The 19,047-nt window shown below is 45.8% G+C and overlaps 1 protein-coding gene across 1 annotated transcript in view; it reads right to left on the reverse strand.

Moving 5' to 3' along the window:
* The window catches only part of LOC115080968, a 312,075-nt gene that overhangs the window by 83,778 nt on the left and 209,250 nt on the right, over positions 1–19,047 (reverse strand). The gene's annotated exons all lie outside the window — the stretch shown is intronic.

The following is a 19,047-nucleotide window of genomic DNA, read 5'->3' on the forward strand; positions in this document are numbered from 1 at the left end:
ACAATCTATAGATTATGTCTACATAATGTTAGACCCCTTTAGGTTTCCTCAAGACAATCCACAGCAATTCCCTCCCATCCCTTCTCAAACACTGCTCCTCGGGCAAATCAATCCTATCTATGCCCTTCTCCTTCACTATAAACTCTGTGGAAAGATAAAGCAAAATTGCTTACCTTGTAATAGGTGTTATCCCAGGACAGCAGGATGTAGTCCTCACATATGGGTGACATCGGTAATGGAGCCCTATGTACGGAAAAACTTCTTTAAAAGTTTCCATGAAACTTTTGAATGGCACCGGAGTGCCTACTGAGCATGCCCAGCATGCCATGATATTCCCTGCCACAGGGGTCTCCCTTCAGTCTTGTTTTGTAGCAATAAGCGTTAGCCAAAAATAAAATAATAAAACGTATCTGACCCAACTCCGCGGGGTGGCGGGTGGGTTTCGTGAGGACTACATCCTGCTGTCCTGGGATAACACCTATTACAAGGTAAGCAATTTTGCTTTATCCCAGGACAAGCAGGATGCTAGTCCTCACATATGGGTGATTAGCAAGCTAGAGGCTGAGTCATTTTGAGGTGAGTAACAGTGAAGTATTGTTGTCGAAATGAATCAGCCGAAATCACAGCAGGTTGGATATAGAAGGAGTTGGGATTACACTGGAAACAAGTTCTTTAAGACGGATTGTCCATAGGCTGAATCTTGTCTTCCTTCTTTGTCTAAACAGTAGTGAGCTGCAAAGGTATGAAGAGAACTCCATGTTGCTGCTTTGCAAATGTCCAGAATAGGTACAGAGCGAAGGTGTGCTACTGAAGTTGACATCGCTCTTACTGAGTGTGCTTTTACTCGCCCTTGAAGAGTAAGGCCTGCTTTTTCATAACAAAATTTTATGCAATCTGCTAACCAGTTTGACAGAGTATGCTTACCCACTGCTTTACCTGGTTTGTTTGGATCATAGGATACAAACAGCTGACTGGATTTTCTTTGGGCTGTAGTGCGGTTTAAATAGAAGGACAACGCACGCTTACAGTCCAAAGTGTGTAAGGCTCTTTCTCCCTGGTGAGAGTGAGGCCTAGGAAAGAATGTAGGTAAAACTATTGATTGGTTCAAGTGAAATTCCGTGACAACCTTAGGAAGGAATTTTGGATGTGTCCGGAGGACTACCCTGTCATGGAGGAACTTTGTAAAAGGTTCATATGTGACTAGTGCTTGTAATTCACTGACCCTTCTGGCTGATGTAATGGCTATGAGAAATACCGTTTTCCAAGTAAGGTATTTAAGGTCACAAGTATTTATGGGTTCAAAAGGAGAACGCATAAGTCTAGTTAATACTACGTTCAGATCCCATTGTATGCTTGGGGAATGAACTGGAGGTTTAATGTGAGTTAGGCCTCTCATGAATTTACTGACGAGAGGCTGTGTGGAGATAGATGCATCTCCCAGCTTGTTATGGTAAGCTGAGATTGCATTTAAGTGTACCCTTACAGATGACGTCTTAAGACCAGAGTCTGAGAGATGGTAAAGGTAATCTAGTAGCGAGGTAGTGGGGCAAGTAAAAGGGTCTAAATCTTTCTGAGTGCACCACAGAGTAAACCGTTTCCATTTGTAGGAATAATTCTTTCTAGTGGAAGGTTTACGTGCAGCTATAAGTACTTGAGATATAGCGGATGGAAGGTTGAGAGGCTGTAAGATCAAGCTTTCAACATCCATGCTGTCAGGGACAGGGATTGAAGATTGGGATGGCGCAACTGACCCTGTTCCTGAGTTATGAGATTGGGAGCTACTCCCAGGCGAATTGGATCCCTGACTGAGGGATCTAGCAGTGTGGGAAACCATACTTGTCGAGGCCAATATGGGGCTATGAGTATCATGGTCCCCTTGTCCTGTTGTAGCTTCACTAGCGTTTTGGTTATGAGTGGTATCGGTGGATACGCATATAACAGGCCTGAATTCCAATGGCGAGCAAATGCGTCCCTTGGTAGACTGCTCTGTTGGTGGAGTAGAGTGCAGTAATTGTTCACTTTGTAGTTGAGCTGGGATGCAAAGAGATCTATTGTCGGTTGACCCCAGCGTTGGAAGATCTTGGATGCTATTGCTGGATCCAAGGACCATTCGTGCGGTTGGAACTGACGACTGAGGCGATCTGCTACTACGTTGTGGATGCCTGCTAGATAAGTGGCCCATAGAAGAATTGAGTGTGTCAGGGCCCAGTCCCAAATCTGTGCTGCTTCTTGACAAAGGAGGTAGGAACCAGTCCCGCCTTGTTTGTTGATGTACCACATGGCTACTGTGTTGTCCGTTTGGATCAGAACAGTCTTGTGTGATAGGCAGTCCTTGAACGCATGTAGCGCATAGCGTACAGCTCGAAGCTCCAGGAAGTTTATTTGAAAAGAGGCTTCGAGCTGTGTCCGCTTGCCCTGTGTCTTTAGATGACCAATGTGTGCTCCCCACCCTAAGGTGGATGCATCTGTAGTCAAAGTCACTTGTGGAACTGGTTGCTGGAAAGGTAGGCCTTTGAGCAGGTTGTTCATTGATGTCCACCAGATGAGTGCAGATCTGAGCTCTGGTGTGATATGAATGGGAGTGGACATTGGTTGAGTGGCTTGTATCCACTGTGCTTTGAGTGTCCATTGCAGTAGTCGCATGGTCAATCTGGCCATGGGAGTTACATGAACTGTGGAAGCCATGTGCCCTAGAAGAATGAGGCACTGGTGAGCTGTTACTTGAAGTTGGTTTCGCAGAGTATGAGTCAAGAGGACAAGTGTTTGGGCACGGTCTCTTGGAAGAAAAGCTGTTGCTATCGCAGTGTTCAGTTCTGCACCTATGAACTGTATAAGATGAGTTGGTGACAGATGGGATTTCTGGTAGTTGATGAGAAATCCCAAGGAGTGAAGCACTTGGATGGTGAGCTTGAGAGAAGTGAGAGCTCCTTCTTTTGATTGACTTTTGATGAGCCAATCGTCCAGATAAGGGAACACGTGCACTCTTTGCTTGTGGAGGTGTGCCACTGCTGCAGCCATGCACTTTGTGAATACTCGTGGTGCTGATGCAAGGCCGAATGGCAGCACTCTGTATTGAAAGTGCTGATCCAGTACCCGAAAGCGCAGGTATTGGCGATGAGGAGGAAAGATGGGGATGTGAGCGTATGCATCTTGAAGATCCAGAGAGCAGAGCCAATCTCCCCTTTGAAGAAGAGGTAGAATGGTGCCTAGGGACACCATTCTGAATTTTTCTTTTTTGAGAAATTTGTTGAGTTGTCTGAGGTCTAGAATTGGACGAAGGCCTCCTGTTTTCTTTGGAATGAGGAAATATCTGGAATAGAATCCTCTGCCCTTTTGAGGTCCAGGGACTGGTTCTATGGCCCTGGCTCTCAGAAGGGTGGATAATTCTGTTTGAAAAATTATGGAATGTTGATTTACTGTCCAAGATGGAAGTGGTGGGTTTTCTTTTGGGACAGTAAGGAAATCCAATCTGTAACCGTGAGTTGTGATGGATAACACCCACTGGTCGGTGGTGATGGAGGTCCAATTGCTTTGGAAGTATTGTATTCGACCTCCTACTGGTGTATGTGGGAATGGGTTGATCTGGCTGCTGCTCTCTGGGGCTTTTCAAAAACCAGATGTAGTGGCAGTTTGTGGAGGTGGTTGAGCCCTTGCAGGCCTTTGTCTAGGCTGCTGGCGTTGTGTTGGCCGGCCAGTTCTGGGCCTACTTGCTGGGGGGTAATATCGACGTGGGCAATAATAAGGCCGTCAAGTGTCACGCCTTGGAAACTTCCTTGTAGAAGGCTGAGTCTCTTGTGGTTGAGAAGATAACTGTTTTAATGTTTCAGTGTGGTCCTTCAGGGTTGCCACAGCTTCTTTTATCTTCTCTCCAAAAAGATTATCCCCCACGCAAGGCAGATCTGCTAAATGTTCTTGGACCTCTGGGCGCAGATCAGAGGCCTTGAGCCATGCCCACCTCCTTGCAGCAATACCAGATGCTGATAGTCGTGCAGCAGTCTCGAAACAGTCATAGGTGGCTCGGACCTCATGTTTACCTGATTCGAGGCCTTTATGAATGATGTCCTGTAAGGATTCCTGATATTGTTCAGGAAGAGAGAGAGAGAGTTCTTGAACCTGCTTCCAAAGGTTCCTTTGGTACTGGTTCATATATAGTTGATAGGATGATATCTTTGAAACCAGTGTTGAACCTTGAAAGATTTTCCTTCCCAGGTTATCCAGAAATCTGCTCTCTTTCCCAGGTGGTACAGAGGAGTGTGACTTTTGCCGCTTCGCCTTCTTCTGGGCGGATTCGACGACCACTGACTGGTGAGGCAACTGTGTTTTCTGGAACCCTGGGATAGGTTGCACTAGGTAAGTTGCCTCTGATCTCCTGTTTACTGCGGACACCGATCCTGGATGCTCCCAAATCCTATATTGCAGCTCCTGGAAAACTTCATGGACAGGGACTGCCAGCATTTCCTTGGGAGGGTCCACAAACTGGAGGACTTCCAAGGTCTTTTGACGTGCATCCACCTCTGTTTGAATGGGAAAGGGGATGGTGTCAGCCATCTCCTTAACAAAATTTGTGAAGGAGAGATCCTCAGGAGGCGACTTCCTGTGGTCATCAGGTGGAGAAGGCTCTGAAAATATCTCTTCATCCGAAGAATAATCAGAACCGGTGTCTTCAGGCATCTCACTTGGTGTGTGGTGAGTAATTGGCTGCATAGGTTGTGGTGGTAAGACAGGAGAACGAGGCCTTGGGGGTCTTGGCACTCCAGATGGGCCTGGAATCGGTTCCCCTGGTAATTTATTAGTTAGGATGTCTAGGAGTAGGTCCAGCTTAGTAAAAACTGGATGTAGCATGGAGACATCTTCCTTGGGCACCGGTGCTGGCATCGGTGGTATCGGTGTGGGCACCGGAGTAGGAATTGGTGGCACCGGTGAAGGTATCGATGGAGGTACCTGTGGCACCGGTGAATGTACCGGAGTAGGCATCGGGACCGGTTCCCGTGGCCTCGTCGGTGTCTGCGGCATCGATGGTGCTGGCTCCCTCGGTGATGGAATCGGCATCGATGGAGGTGTCGCATCGCGCAGAGCCTGTTGCACCGCTTGACGAATAAAAGAGTCAAGTTCCACTCTCACAGCTGGTGATAACAAAGCAGCTATGGAGGGAGGCGGTGTTGGCGATGCCGATACCTCCTCAGAGCCCTGAGGAGGTACGGAGCCCGGCACCGATATCGGTGGGGATCGCCCTGGATCACTAGGCCTTGGAGCCTCAGTCCCCGTCCGGGGTTTCTTTGCAGGCGAGGCCGTGCCTGACGATGGATCCTCGGTCATCGTTACCTGGCGTCTTCGATGCCGGTGGCGGTGTTTTTCTTTTTGCTTTTCGCTCCCCGAGGTCGATGCTTTTGATGAAACCGAAGGGGATGGCGTTGAGGCATCTCCCGCTTACGGACGTTTCTGCTTCAGCATGAGTTGGCGAACTGAAGTGGATGGAGAAGATTGCACTGAGGTCGAAAGCCTTGGAAGCAATTGCATATTGAATAACTGCTCCATCTTTTCGGCCCGAAGACGACGACCTTTAGCTGTCATTTCCGCACATGATTTACATGTTTGGATATTGTGATCTTTGCCTAAGCAAAGAACACATTCAAAGTGAGGGACGGTGATCGACATTGTCCTCACACAATTTGGGCACTTCTTAAAGCCGGAGGCCATGGCGCCGGACAGCCGTCGATGGCGAAACCCAAAAATATCGGTCCCAGCCGGAAACCGACAACGGAAAAAGTTACCGCCGGTGATACTGTGGGAAACCCCTGCGGTGGAAGTAATTTTTTCCGAAAATTTGAAATAGGTGAAAATCACCTCAGGACTCCAATTAAACCCGCGATGCTAACGGCTTCGCGGAAAAAAGAAGACTGAAGGGAGACCCCTGTGGCAGGGAATATCATGGCATGCTGGGCATGCTCAGTAGGCACTCCGGTGCCATTCAAAAGTTTCATGGAAACTTTTAAAGAAGTTTTTCCGTACATAGGGCTCCATTACCGATGTCACCCATATGTGAGGACTAGCATCCTGCTTGTCCTGGGATAAAGGGACTTAGTTAAGATGGAATGGAAGAACTTTGTATGCAGGTGGGAATAATAGTGGAACAAACTAATCACCAATGAATAAATGTGGATCAATATGAATTTGCAAAAAAGCTTAGCATAAGGCTTTTTAGCCATGAAATTATAATCTGCTTAGCAGTAACAAGCTGAGATAAGAATAAGTAAAATGTATTTTTATGTCTGATAAGGTCCAGTGCCTGAACTCTCGGGAGTCATGCAGTAACAGTATGCCTCCTACTTAGGGCATAAATCTTGCTGAAATTGTAAGTTCTCAATAGAACAACTGGACTTGCAAAACCTGAACTGGATCTAGGAATGAGAGTATAAATTAATTGTAATTAACAGTATTCCTCAGATTGCCTGAGGGAGAGTGCACATCGGAATAACAGGAACTGCTCTGGCCTGGTTCAAAACTTTCCTTGACAACAAGAGGCTACAAGGTTAAAATACACAACAAAGAATCACTCCATCACCATTCCTCCCTAGGAGTTCCCCAGGGTTCTTCCTTGTCCCCCACCCTCTTCAATATTTATCTCCTTCCACTATGCAAGCTGTTAACCAAAATGAACCTAAAACACTTCTTATACGCCGACGATGTCCAGATCGTGATCCCCCTAAAAGAATCTATTACTAAAACACTTGAAATCTGGGAAAACTGCCTTCAGGAAATTAACGGCCTCCTTACCAACTTAAACTTAATTCTAAATTCCTTTAAGACCGAACTCCTTCTCATTTCCCCAGAAAATAGTACCATCACCTCGAACACTCCATCAAACCTTCACATCACCCAAGCAAGAGACTTAGGGGTTATCATTGATAATCGGCTAAACCTTAAACCCTTCATCAACCAAACAACTAAAGACTGTTTCCATAAACTACATGTCTTGAAAAGAATAAAACCACTCCTTCACTTTCAAGATTACAGAACGGTTCTGCAAGCTATAATCTTCTCTAAGATAGACTACTGTAACTCTATCTTACTGGGTCTCCCCTCTTCTCACACCAAACCTCTTCAGATGGTACAGAATGCGGCAGCCAGAATACTGACAAACACGAGGAGAAGAGACCACATTTCTCCCATACTTAAAGACCTACACTGGCTGCCAATCCACTACAGAATCATGCATAAGGCCATTAAGACAATATTCAAAGCCATCCATCACCAAGCTCCACTAAACCTTCAAATCCCATTCAGAAAACATACCTCCTCCAGACCTACTAGAGAAGCTTACAGAGGCTCATTACATGTCCCCCATGCCAAAACCTCTCAGCACATATCATTTAGAGACCGAGCTTTCTCTACAGCAGGACCATCTCTATGGAACTTCATTCCTCCGGAACTCCATCAAGAACCGTGCCTTCAAACATTCAGAAAAAGGCTCAAGACGTGGTTATTCAAACAAGCATTTCCAGACCCTATTTGAATAGTATATTAACGACAACCACAATCAGACACTTTATAATACTGTAAATAATGGCTCTTACTGTTAAGTTCCTTTAGACTTTCCTCCACCCAGTTTTAGCATCCTGTTTTATTGTAACTTCTAGGGATGTGAATCGTTTTTGAACGATTAAAATTATCGTCAGATAATTTTAAAATCGTCCTAAATCGTTAGAGTGCACGATACAATACAAATGCCCCCGATTTATCGTCAGGGGCATTTGTATTGTATCGTTAAATAGGGCACGGGAATTATTTGGGGGAGGGCGGGAAAACCGGCACACCAAAACAACCCCTAAACCCACCCCGACCATTTAAAACCAATTCCTTACCCTCCCCCACCCTCCCGAACCCCCCCAAAATGTTGTTACCTGGTGGTCCAGTGGGGGGGATCCCGGCATGATCTCCTGCTCTCGGGCCATCAGCGCCATTTTGGCTGCCACTAATGGCCTGGATGGCCAGCACCTGGATGGCCGGCACCATTAATAGGGGCTGATGAGTAAAGATGGCCGGCACCATCTTTAAAGATGGTGCCGGCCATCCAGTGCTCCTACCATGTAACAGGGGCCGGCCAATGGCACGGATACCCTGTCACATGGTAAGGGCAAAGGGGCATCGGCGCCATTTTTTTTTTAGAACAGCTGATGCCTGGGAACGGGAAATCTCTCCCCGGGCCCCCCTGGATCTTTCCTCTCCCCGAGGCCCCCCTGGATCTCTCCCCGAGGCCCCCCTGGACCACCAGGTAATTTTAAAAGGTTTTGGGGGGGTCGGGAGGGGGGGTCGATTTTAAAGGGTCGGGTGGGTTGTTTTTTTTTAGCGGCGCGGGCCTCCCTAAAAAAAAAGGGTCGGGAGGGTGGGGGAGGCTAAGGGGGGTCAATTTAAAGGGTCGGGTGGGTTTTTTTTTTTAATCGGGCCATCGGCGCCATTTTAATTAGTGGCAGCCAAAATGGCGCTGATGGCCCGAGAGCGGGAGATCGCGCCGGGACCCCCCCCCCCCCCACTGGACCACCAGGTAACTTAACATTTTGGGGGGGTTCGGGAGGGTGGGGGAGGGTAAGGAATTGGTTTTAAATGGTCGGGGTGGGTTTAGGGGTTGTTTTGGTGTGCCGGTTTTCCCTGATAAGTATGAAGATATTCAGTTTACATGTCATGACACATTACTCTACAAGCTACTGGGTCAGCATGGGCAGGGTTGGCTTTATCTTTAGTTCGGGAGATGGCAGATCTGGATCATACACTATTAAAGAATTGATGACTAAATTGGAAGAACTATATGCACTGGGTTTATATGATGGCACTGGAGACAGTCATGAAGGGGAAGAAGTCATAAAGGGCATTTTTCCCATGGAGATGGGGGATTCAAGTAAATGGGGCCTCCCTCTTTATTCTGCACAGGATAATTTGTGTAAGCTGCCCTTCCAGCCCATTCAAGGTAAAATCTGGTGTGCCCTCACCCGTATGGGTGCTGATAAAATTGATATGGACGAATTAGTCACTGAATAACTGATGCAGATGTTACTGGACAAGCAGGAATGAATCTACAGGCATTGGGAGTCCTTCAGCCCCCCCGATGCCCAGACTTAGCTAAACTCCATTGGAAATTGGCTAAGTCTCTGTTGCCATATTAAAACATTTCTATTGCCATATTAAAACATTTCTCCCCCACAGGTGATCCATGGCCTCATATAAATGTAACTGTGTTATGGAAAGGGGGAAATTGCAACAGATTAATGACCTGGTGAACAGGGGCTACTATTATTAGAGGTAACTCATGGAGATAGAGGGTTCCGGCCAGTACAGCTGGAGGGATACGGAAGTTCTGTTACAGCAGGTGTGCAGATCCTAGCACATCTCACTACAGAGGATGATCACAGACTGTCTCTTCCTGTCATCATTGCTCCCCAGAAAGATTGCATATTAGGTATTCATTTTATCACTTTGACTGGAAAGTAAAACATGGACAGATGTATATCTGCTCGAAATACAAATGTGTTTCTACTGTTCTGTGGGTTGTTTGCCACTGTTAAGATTTCATCTGCTATGCAGCCTTATCCTACTTTCTTGTCTCATGCAATGATGCCTCCCCACAAGCAGAGGCCCTCAGTATGCCTCATTACTAGTCTTGCCAAGCCCCCTCCTTGTTGTGCTCGGGGGTGGACCCTTGTCCTGGGACAGTGAAGGAACGCCTCCTGAAAGGGAACAGGACGTAACTGCCCCCAGGGGGCAGAGCACTGGAGGAGACAGAGGCTAGGATGAGCTTCACCACTGGAAGCCCAAGGGCCCCCTGGGAGGAGCCCGTAGGGACCCGGGCCGCTTGGACTTAGGTGGGCCTCGCAGGGTCTCCTGAGAGAATGGAAGTCCGGCGTACCCACAGCCACAGGGGGAGCACGATCGGGTTCGAAGTTGGAGGCTGGTTGGAACAAGGAGAACCAGAACAGAGTTGGTGATGATGAGACAAGGAACAGAGCCAGAATCTGAAGACAAGGTCAGGCAGGCAAAGGTCAAGATCCAGAGGTCAGTCCAAGGAATGGTCAGTAAAGCAGGGGCCAGGCACTGGAGGTCAGATGAGGTCAAAGGCAGGCTGAGGTCTTTGAGGCAGGCAGCAGGCAGGCAGGAACAAGCTGAGGTCAGTACCAGTAAGATAGTCCGACGGTACTGCCCGGGTAGACAGACAGACGAACACCAGAACAAGCAGGATGCAGGAACAAGTCTGGAACAGAACTGGAACAGAAGGATCCTGGAACGAGACTAGGAACAGGCAACAGTAGGAACAAACACAGAGGCAATCTTAGAACAAACCGACCCGATTGCCAAGGCAAGGAAGCATAGACAGGAACTTCCTTATATCGAGGGATCAATCAGGGTGCGCCACGGAGCTAAGACCTGCTCTTGGCCCTACATGAGTCCAGGCGGCCCGTGCGCACATGGGGCATGGCTAACATGGCAGAGGATGCCAAGCCTTGGCGTGAGGCCTGGTGCGCAGTGGAAGGCCTGGCGACCGCCGCCATGGGATGCCGGGGCCTGGCAGGGCTGGCAACTACCACGAGGGAGGTCGTCCCGGGACCCGCTGTGGAACCATGAAGGTGAGCAGGCCCGAGCGCGGGACGGCTGCGGGCGGGGTGCGTAACACTCCTCTCTGCAGCCTGTCTGTATGCAGAATACTGAAAAACCTTCCAGCATAAGATTTTTCCAAAGCACAGACCTCTTGAAAACCACAGCTTGCCAAGTTAATTCTAAACACACAGCTAATTTAAACTGCACAGTTAATTCAACCACAGCATGCTCTTGTGGTTTAAATTTCTTACCTGGGAAAGTAAAATCTTCTTCTGATTTCAGTTTATAAAACCTGAAGCAAATGAAAGCATTGCTTAATCCAGCTCAGTCCCTGTCAGTAGAAACTCTGAGTCAAGCCAAGCTAATTAATTCTGTTTCTCAAGAACAGAAAATCACACCTGTCTGCAGCTCCCTAATGAGTTTAATGCTGACAGCTAGGAAAGAAACTTGCAAAACCTTTCTGCCTACCATTTCAGAATTCAGTTCAGAGATTAAATCTCTTCTTGATCCACAGAATCCAGGCCAGCTTGCTGTCTTTAGGTACCCTCAGCATTTCTTATCAGCCAGTGAGCAAGGGGATGACACTGTTCAAGCCTCTACTTTAAGAGAAGCCTGATTCAGCAGCCAGAGCTCTACTTCAACCTCTGGAAGACTCCAATCCTGATGATCCACTCCAGGAAGAACCTGCAGCCACAGTTTTATCCCTGTGAGAGTCTGCATTGTCTACCCCTTTGCCAACCTCGAGGAACTCCAGTCCAGCCGTGCCACCCTGGGAGCAGCCCAAGTCAGTGATGCCATTCCAGGAAGAGCTCAGTCTGGCCATGCCACACCAGGAGGAGCCAGAGGTCCAGCTGATGGATCCTAAGCTAGAGGTCTTATACTCCAAGCATCCCATGCTAGCAGTTCCACTGTCCACTCACCCTGCACCGGTGGTCCAGTTTTCCAAGGATCCTGAGCCAGGGGCTTTACACTCCAGTCACCCTGTGCCTATGGTTCTGCTTTTTGGCCACCCAGAGTCAGCAGTGCTCCTGCTCAAGCACCCAGATGGCCCAAAAGGTGGTACTCTTCCACAGTCTGCTTGCCCAGAAAAAGGCGCACTTACATATTCTGCCTGCCCAGAAAGGGGTGCTCTTTCACAGCCTGAACACTCAGCAGAGGGCTCTATTCTACAGTCTGATTGCCCAGAAGGAGGCACTTTTCCATAGTCTGCTTGCCCAGAAGGGGGTGATCTTTCACAGCCTGATGCTAAGTGCCCAGAAAAAGGAGACTCTCCTGATGCCAGTTTGGATATCCAGACTTCCAGCCTAGCTTTGCTTGTCATTTCAGCCGAGCCATGCCTTGTTTAACTGACCATAGCCTCCATGAAAATATTAACCCAGGAGGAGGGGGTCTTTAAAAGGGGAAGTACTGTTAGGATTTTGTCTGATATGCAGCCTTATCATACCTTCTTGTCTCCTGCAATGATGCCTTTCCAACAACAGAGGCCCTCAGTATGCCTCATTACTAGTCTTGCCAAGCTTCTCCTCTCTATCCTTGCAATGCCAGACTCCACTCCTTTGTAAAACTGTCCTGATGGAAGCTCCTTGTCTTCTCATGGTGTCTCTTTTGCCTCCTGTTCTGCCTTGCCTTATGGCCTATGGACCTTCTGTCTTACTTTGCTATGTAGCCTACAAGCCTTCTGCCTTGCCTTGTGGCCTATAGGCCATCTGCATGTCTTGCCATGAGGCCCTCAGGCCTAACCTGCCTTGTTTCCTGCCTTGAGGCCTTTGGGCCTACTCTATCTGCTGTGTGCCTTCGGGCTTGCATGCTCTTTGTTCCCTTGTTTAAGTCCTGCCCTAGTCTGCCTTATTGGTCTTGTCCTGTCTACAGTCCTGCCTATACCAGAGTCCTATTCTCACCTTGTCTCACACTTGTGCTGTCTAGTTCCAGGTCCTGCCAGTACCAAGCCTTGCCAGCCTGCCTTGTCCTGCTTGACTTCTTCTAGTCTGCCTTTGTCCAAGCCTTGTTTCCAGTCTGACTTGTCCAATCCTTGTCTCCAGCCTGCCTTGTCTAAGTCTTGCCTGTGTGGACTCACCACTATGATGTAGTGCTGTCATAAAGACCTACTGGCCCCTAGAATCCAAGGGTTTAATCCACAGGGGAGGAGGCTGGCTAGGAGGAAGATCAGACCTTGTCTTATCTTGAATCCTGCCTTGCAGTCCTGTACCACTACCCAGGTGGGTTTCCTGGACTCCGGGGCCCATGAAAGCCAGATCCTATATCTCTCCTAAAACTCACTAACATGACAAAATGCACCTTAGAAGTTGTACAGACTACTATTGTTGAATTAAGGGAAGCTGGGATAGTGATACTGCAAAATTGCCTTTTAATTTTCTTTGAATGCTTGACCCTCTGTACTTAATGTTCTACATTCCTGCCTACAGACTAGACCTAATATTACCATTGAGGAGAAAACCAATCAATCCTTTGTGTGAGGGATAGAAAGTGCAGGCATGTTTTCCATTGCCATCATCTGATTAGGTCAAAGAAGAAGTACCGCTTCACTAATTGTTGAAGGTCGAACAGCACCTGTCTTCCTACCAGTACATCACCTGAAGGCTTCAGAGTGAAAATGTACTAATGTGCAGCATTAATAAGACTTTTTGTGTTCTAATGGTTTTACTGACATTGGGTGTTTTTCCTTTTTGCTTTTTAATGGGTATGGGGTTGGAAACATATGGTAATATTACATGATATGATGAGAAGGGACACATATCTGTTCAAGTATTGAAACCCTATAGACACTCTGAAATTATACAAGTAAAACAAAATGTCTTTTCATATCTGCTTACCCTTGCAGCAAAACAGCTTTCTCTGATTCTTTAGTATGTTCAGTATGACCACTTCCTTTTTCAGTAGAGGCAGGATTAATCTCTTAACTAATCACCTGGTATCTCTCTTAGCTATAGTACACTGTGAAATGTCCTAGTGTAGTGCTAAACTCAATCAAACAAAGGAACTGGCAATACAACGAACTTTTCACAAAAGCTCTTTCATCAAAACAACAGATGTGTTGCGAGTCGTGTAAGAAATGTCAGGAAATTATATATTCTTATAAAGGCGCCGCATCAGCAAGCCTGACAGCGTGTTCTTGGTTAGAACCGCCCGGACTACTAATCATTTGCGGCTAGATGACAACTCCTGTAAACATCTTGAAATGCAAAATTCATTAGCAATTATTTGCCTGTATGTGTCCCAAATGTTTTTACATTATGTCCCATCTGTTGATATGCTTTTATCTGCCCGACAGTGGCCGGTGTTTCACTGCAGGATCGCAGCTTCTTTAGGGGAATATTAAATCTTAAATTCTTTATATCAAAGACGCCAAGTCTCAAGAAAATAGCGGGAACTGGCCGCTGACAGGTGGATAAAAGCATATCAACAGACAGGACATAATGTAAAAACATTTGGGACACATACAGGCAAATAATTGCTAATGAATTTTGCATTTCAAGATGTATACAGGAGTTGTCATATAGCCGCAAATGATTAGTAGTCCGGGCGGTTCTAACCAAGAACACGCTGTCAGGCTTGCTGATGCGGCGCCTTTATAAGAATATATAATTTCCTGTAATTTCTTACACGACTCGCAACACATCTGTTGTTTTGATGGAAGAGCTTATGTGAAAAGTTTGTTGTATTGCCGGTTCCTTTGTTTGATTGAGTTTTTGATTATTGGAATTGTATTTTTTGTGCTCTTTTGCGCTAGTGTAATGCTAAACATCCCATGGACAAGAATTAATTATATTTCTTTCACCCCCTATAATCCTACAATATGTCTGGTTTTTAAACCTACATTCCCAATGCTACTTTGAATTCATCCCAAAATGTTATATATTTTTTCTTACCTACTGAGCAACCAATTATTCTATTCTTTGATTTTATGTGGGTTAACAAAACTGTCATTAAAGGTGATAACTGTACTGGAATCTAGATGCCCAATAAAGTTTTCTCAGAGTGGACCTGGTGTATCTACAGCCTGGTATTTCAATATTTAATACAGGTATGCTCTGATTGTAATGCTACCAAAAAGACATATTTAATGTCTATCTCACACCTCTGTAGCTCTGTCTGTTATGTACTAGACCCTTCTGTTTCTACTATTTTTAGTATTATTGGCATGAGAAATATCAGATCCTAATAGAACTGAAACATACTGCCATTTAACAGAGAGAAATAACAGCTACTTTACAGGATTATAGACTGGCTTTGGATCTGCTGTTAATGGCACAAGGAAAGCTATGTCACACTTAAGGTTGTTAGTGTCGTGTAGAGGTTACTAATCTTATCCCTATAATTTTTAATTTAACCAAGTATTTCAAAGAAAAGTACAATCTGCCCCCTGACTGGCTAGCAGAACCAGAATGGCAAAAACTTTTTCTATCTTTATGGGAACAGATTAAAGGATGGGGAAAAATGGACTAATTATCTACTCATATGGTTTACAAGTTGCACTGCAGTGACTTTTATTATTACTGCTAAGAAAGAATTGTTGTTTGTGACATGCCCATTACCATATATAACCTACCACTCAGATCAAGAGATGAAAACTTGTATAAAGGAGAACGGGTATAGAGTATAGTGCATCACATGTGATCATATTTAATGAAAGAAGAAAAAAACTCATTTAAGTTGGTTTGCTAATCTAATTTAAGACTATGGAAAAATCCATATTTATTTTGAAATATTCTCAACAGTCTTTTGGATATGTCCTTTGTTTCAAGACTTAGCGAGTAGAATGTGGAAAGTTAAAAGGACTGGAAGAACTTTAAATTCACAAGTAATTCGCAAATAATCACCAATAAATAAATAAATGTGGATCAATATGAATTTGTACATGAGCTTAGCAAAAGACATTTTAGCCATGAAATAACAACATGCTATCTTGCCTCTTTTCTTTAGTCTGATTAGCAGTAACAAGCTGAGATAAGAACAAGAAACATTTGTTTTTCTGTCTGATATAGTCCAGTGCCTGAACTGTCTGGATTCATGCAGTAACAGGATGGCTCCTTCTTAGAACATAAATCTTGCTGAAATTGTAAGTTCTAGATAGAACAACTGGCCTTGCAAAACCTGAACTAGAGCTAGGAATGACAATATACGTTAATTGTAATTAACAGTATTCTTCAGATTGCCATTAGCCATCCCATGGTCTTTCTCAGGCTTGTGTGTTACGATCCCCCCTGTTGCTGCGCTACAGGTGGTCTCTCACCTTCCACCGGAGGCCGCTCCGAAGCCAGGGCCTCGCCTGTGTTCCATCCGGGACTTGCTCCAGGGCCTGAGAGGCCTAGCTGTTCCTGTGGCTTGCATGCCAGCGTTTGGACTTCCTGTTTGGCGACGCCCTTCTCCTAGGGGCCGGCCCGCAGCTCTCCTCCTTATTTATAGGGCCAGCGGTGGGCGGTCCTGGCAAGCTCCTCCCAGGGAGTTGCCCTCTACCTCCAGTATATAAGGACTTCCTTGTCATTTGCAACTGGCCTGCAGATTGAGCATTACAGTCGCCTGTAACCTTGCTGATCCAGGTCCTCCATGTATTGATGGCTCCTTGTCCTGACCTTGCCTTGATGTCTGTTCCTGACCTTGCCTTGATGTCTGTTCCTGAAGCTGCCTGATCCTGTTCCTGTTCCAGTTCCGGTTGTTCTGCCCTGTGTCTTCGTCTGGTTCCTGAGCCTTCTGTCCTGTTGGGCCCTGGAGTGGCCTTCTTCTACAATGTCTCGCTTCAGCCCTTGCCCTGATGTCTCCAACGTCTTGCTTCAGCCTGTCTTGGATGTCTGCTTCAGCCCCCGTCTGACGTCTTCAGTGTAAAGGACTCTGTCTGCCCTCGCCTCTGTCCGGCCTGCTGCCCATTGCCGTTCCCAGCGGCAGGTCCAAAAGGGCCGGGAACAGTCGGAGGACCGTTCTTCAGTCAACTTCCCAGTGTTGGCTACCATGGGCGTGCAGGTCCGGCTGAGGGTCGGACTCCCTGCTTTTGTACCCGCCTGGCTCCCCATGCCTGCTCAGCTCACCTCCCATGGTGTGGCTTTGGGCTCCTCCTTGAGTCCTGCCGTGGCCCAAGGGCTCACCACCCGCTGGAGACGACCGCGCCCGCGCGCGCTCGTAACATTGTGTGCCTCATTTTTTTCTCAGATACATTTGTTCACAACAGGGGGACTGTGATGGAGGTATCTCTTTATAAATAATTAACTTCTTTGTATAAATCTTTATCTTTTATTATTTCATGCTGTCTGCTTTTATTGATATTTACTGTGATATTTGCCTTCACTGATTATTACTATATTTTACAATATTTAATAAATTAAATTTTTGCATTTACAATTCCATGTTTGTCTGTTCTATGATGTAATATAACACCACTCACTCCCACCGTTTACAAATTTGCAACTCCATACTTTCCACCTGGATACACTGTATACTTCGATTAAATTTCTGATTTAGTGTGCCATGCTCCCTCTCTGATCTTATTCAAATCCAGTCTAATAACCCACCTTTTGAAGCTGCTTTAGATTTCAACCTCTGATTATCCTGCTTACAGACTAAAACCACTATCTTAATAAATTAAATTTCCAAAGTTTCCTTTGCCCTGTATATTTATAGAGCTTGCAATCTAATCAAAACAGAGAAGGGACTGTTACTTATGTGTTTGTGAATGGCACTACATATGTCTGATAGCACTTATAGTAGTAGTGGTAACTCAGCTGTTCCTTATTCATTTGATATCTCTAACATATTCAACAATTACTCCCTCTTTTCTTTTCTGAAAACAGTATATCCTGATATATCCACCTCCCAATCATGATTATCACGGAATCATAATTCAGTGATTGCAATCACATTTATGTCCTCTTCTTCTAGAGTAATGATTTTGTTAGATTAGGAGCATTTCCGCAGAAAACTTTTGAAATGGTTTTTCTACACCCTCTCTTATTTCCTATCTGTTCCTTCTGAGGAACTGCAGCAATCCCCCTACCATTACTTGACCAGCACCTTGCTCTCCTCAATCCCCACTCTTCCATCTTCCATCCAGTATTTTAAATGACCTTCAATTTACTAATGCTCAGGTGTTTCCACCTGCTAATATAGGACTTTCTATACAACTGCCTATTCCCCAGGCTTCATATTGATTACTATGTGTCCTTCTTGCCTGTAGGATTTGCTACCATCCTGTGATGAACTCAGTTTAAAGTTCTCCTCAGAAGGCTGTGAGTCAATGAGTAAAGAAAGACTCTTTCCATTCCTTAAATGATGTATCCTGTCTTTACTCGACAGACTTTCTTCTTGCAATATTAAACTTTGATCCAAAAAAACTAAAAAAACACCCCAAAGCCTTGTCAACATCATCCACACAGCCAAACATTCATCTGCAGGATGAGTATGTCCCTTTACAATGCTTTTACTCCTGACTGAAGAGATAAACAAGAACTTGATCAGTGTCTCTGCCTTTATCTGGTTTTATCAGTGCCCAGTAGTGCTTTTTGATCTGCTCAAGATCATATATTGCTGCATCATTGATGCCTACATGGTTGAACAGCATGGAGTAATGATCAAAGGCCTGGTGGCCCTTGGCAACATTTCTGTTATATCTGGGATTCAGGTACCTGGCAGGCAGCATACTATTCTGGAAATCATATCTGGTTAGCAGATGGGTGACTTCGCAGATAGCAGAGTTGCTTAACTGTAACATGTGTTTTCCAAGGACAGCAGGATGTTAGTCCTCACACATGGGTGACATCATCAAATGGAACCCCAATGTGGAAAACTTATGTCAAAGTATCTAGAACTCTGACTAGGCACACTGAGCATGCCCAGCATGCCCTATACCATGCGTTCATGTGGGGTCCCTCTCCAGTCTTGAAATATAGAATTATGATTATAATAAAAAATAGAAGAAACCCAACTCTGTGGGGTAGCAGGTGGGTTTCATGAGGACTACCATCCTGCTGTCCTCAGAGAACACCTGTCATGGGTAAGCAACTCTGCTTTCTCTGAGGATAAATAGGATGATAGTCCTCACATACAGCTGAATCCCTAGCTACAGGCTGCTCACCAACACAAAAGGGGACCAACAAACACCCAACCAGTTGCCAACGGGCACAACACCACTAGTGCTGTTGGTAACAGAGGTGGAGACAGCCTGAATCAAAACAATAGACCCTAGCAGGAGAGTGGGTTCTACACCTCAGGTTCCAAAGGAAAGACTGGCCGAATCTACTGTCGCATCAACCATCCCTATCCAGACAATGAGATGTGTACTCCACATCGCATCTTTGCAGTTCTCCTCCACAGGAACTGCTCGCAAATGGGCTACCAACGCTGCCATAGTTCTGAAAGAATAAACCTTGACATGACCTCCCAAGAAACAGTCCCACCTAGGCATAACAGAAGAAGATGCAATCTGCTAACTATCTGGATAGTGTCTGTTTGGCAACA

The sequence above is a fragment of the Rhinatrema bivittatum genome, chromosome 1 (genome assembly GCF_901001135.1).
Source record: "Rhinatrema bivittatum chromosome 1, aRhiBiv1.1, whole genome shotgun sequence".
Lineage (NCBI taxonomy): Eukaryota > Metazoa > Chordata > Amphibia > Gymnophiona > Rhinatrematidae > Rhinatrema > Rhinatrema bivittatum.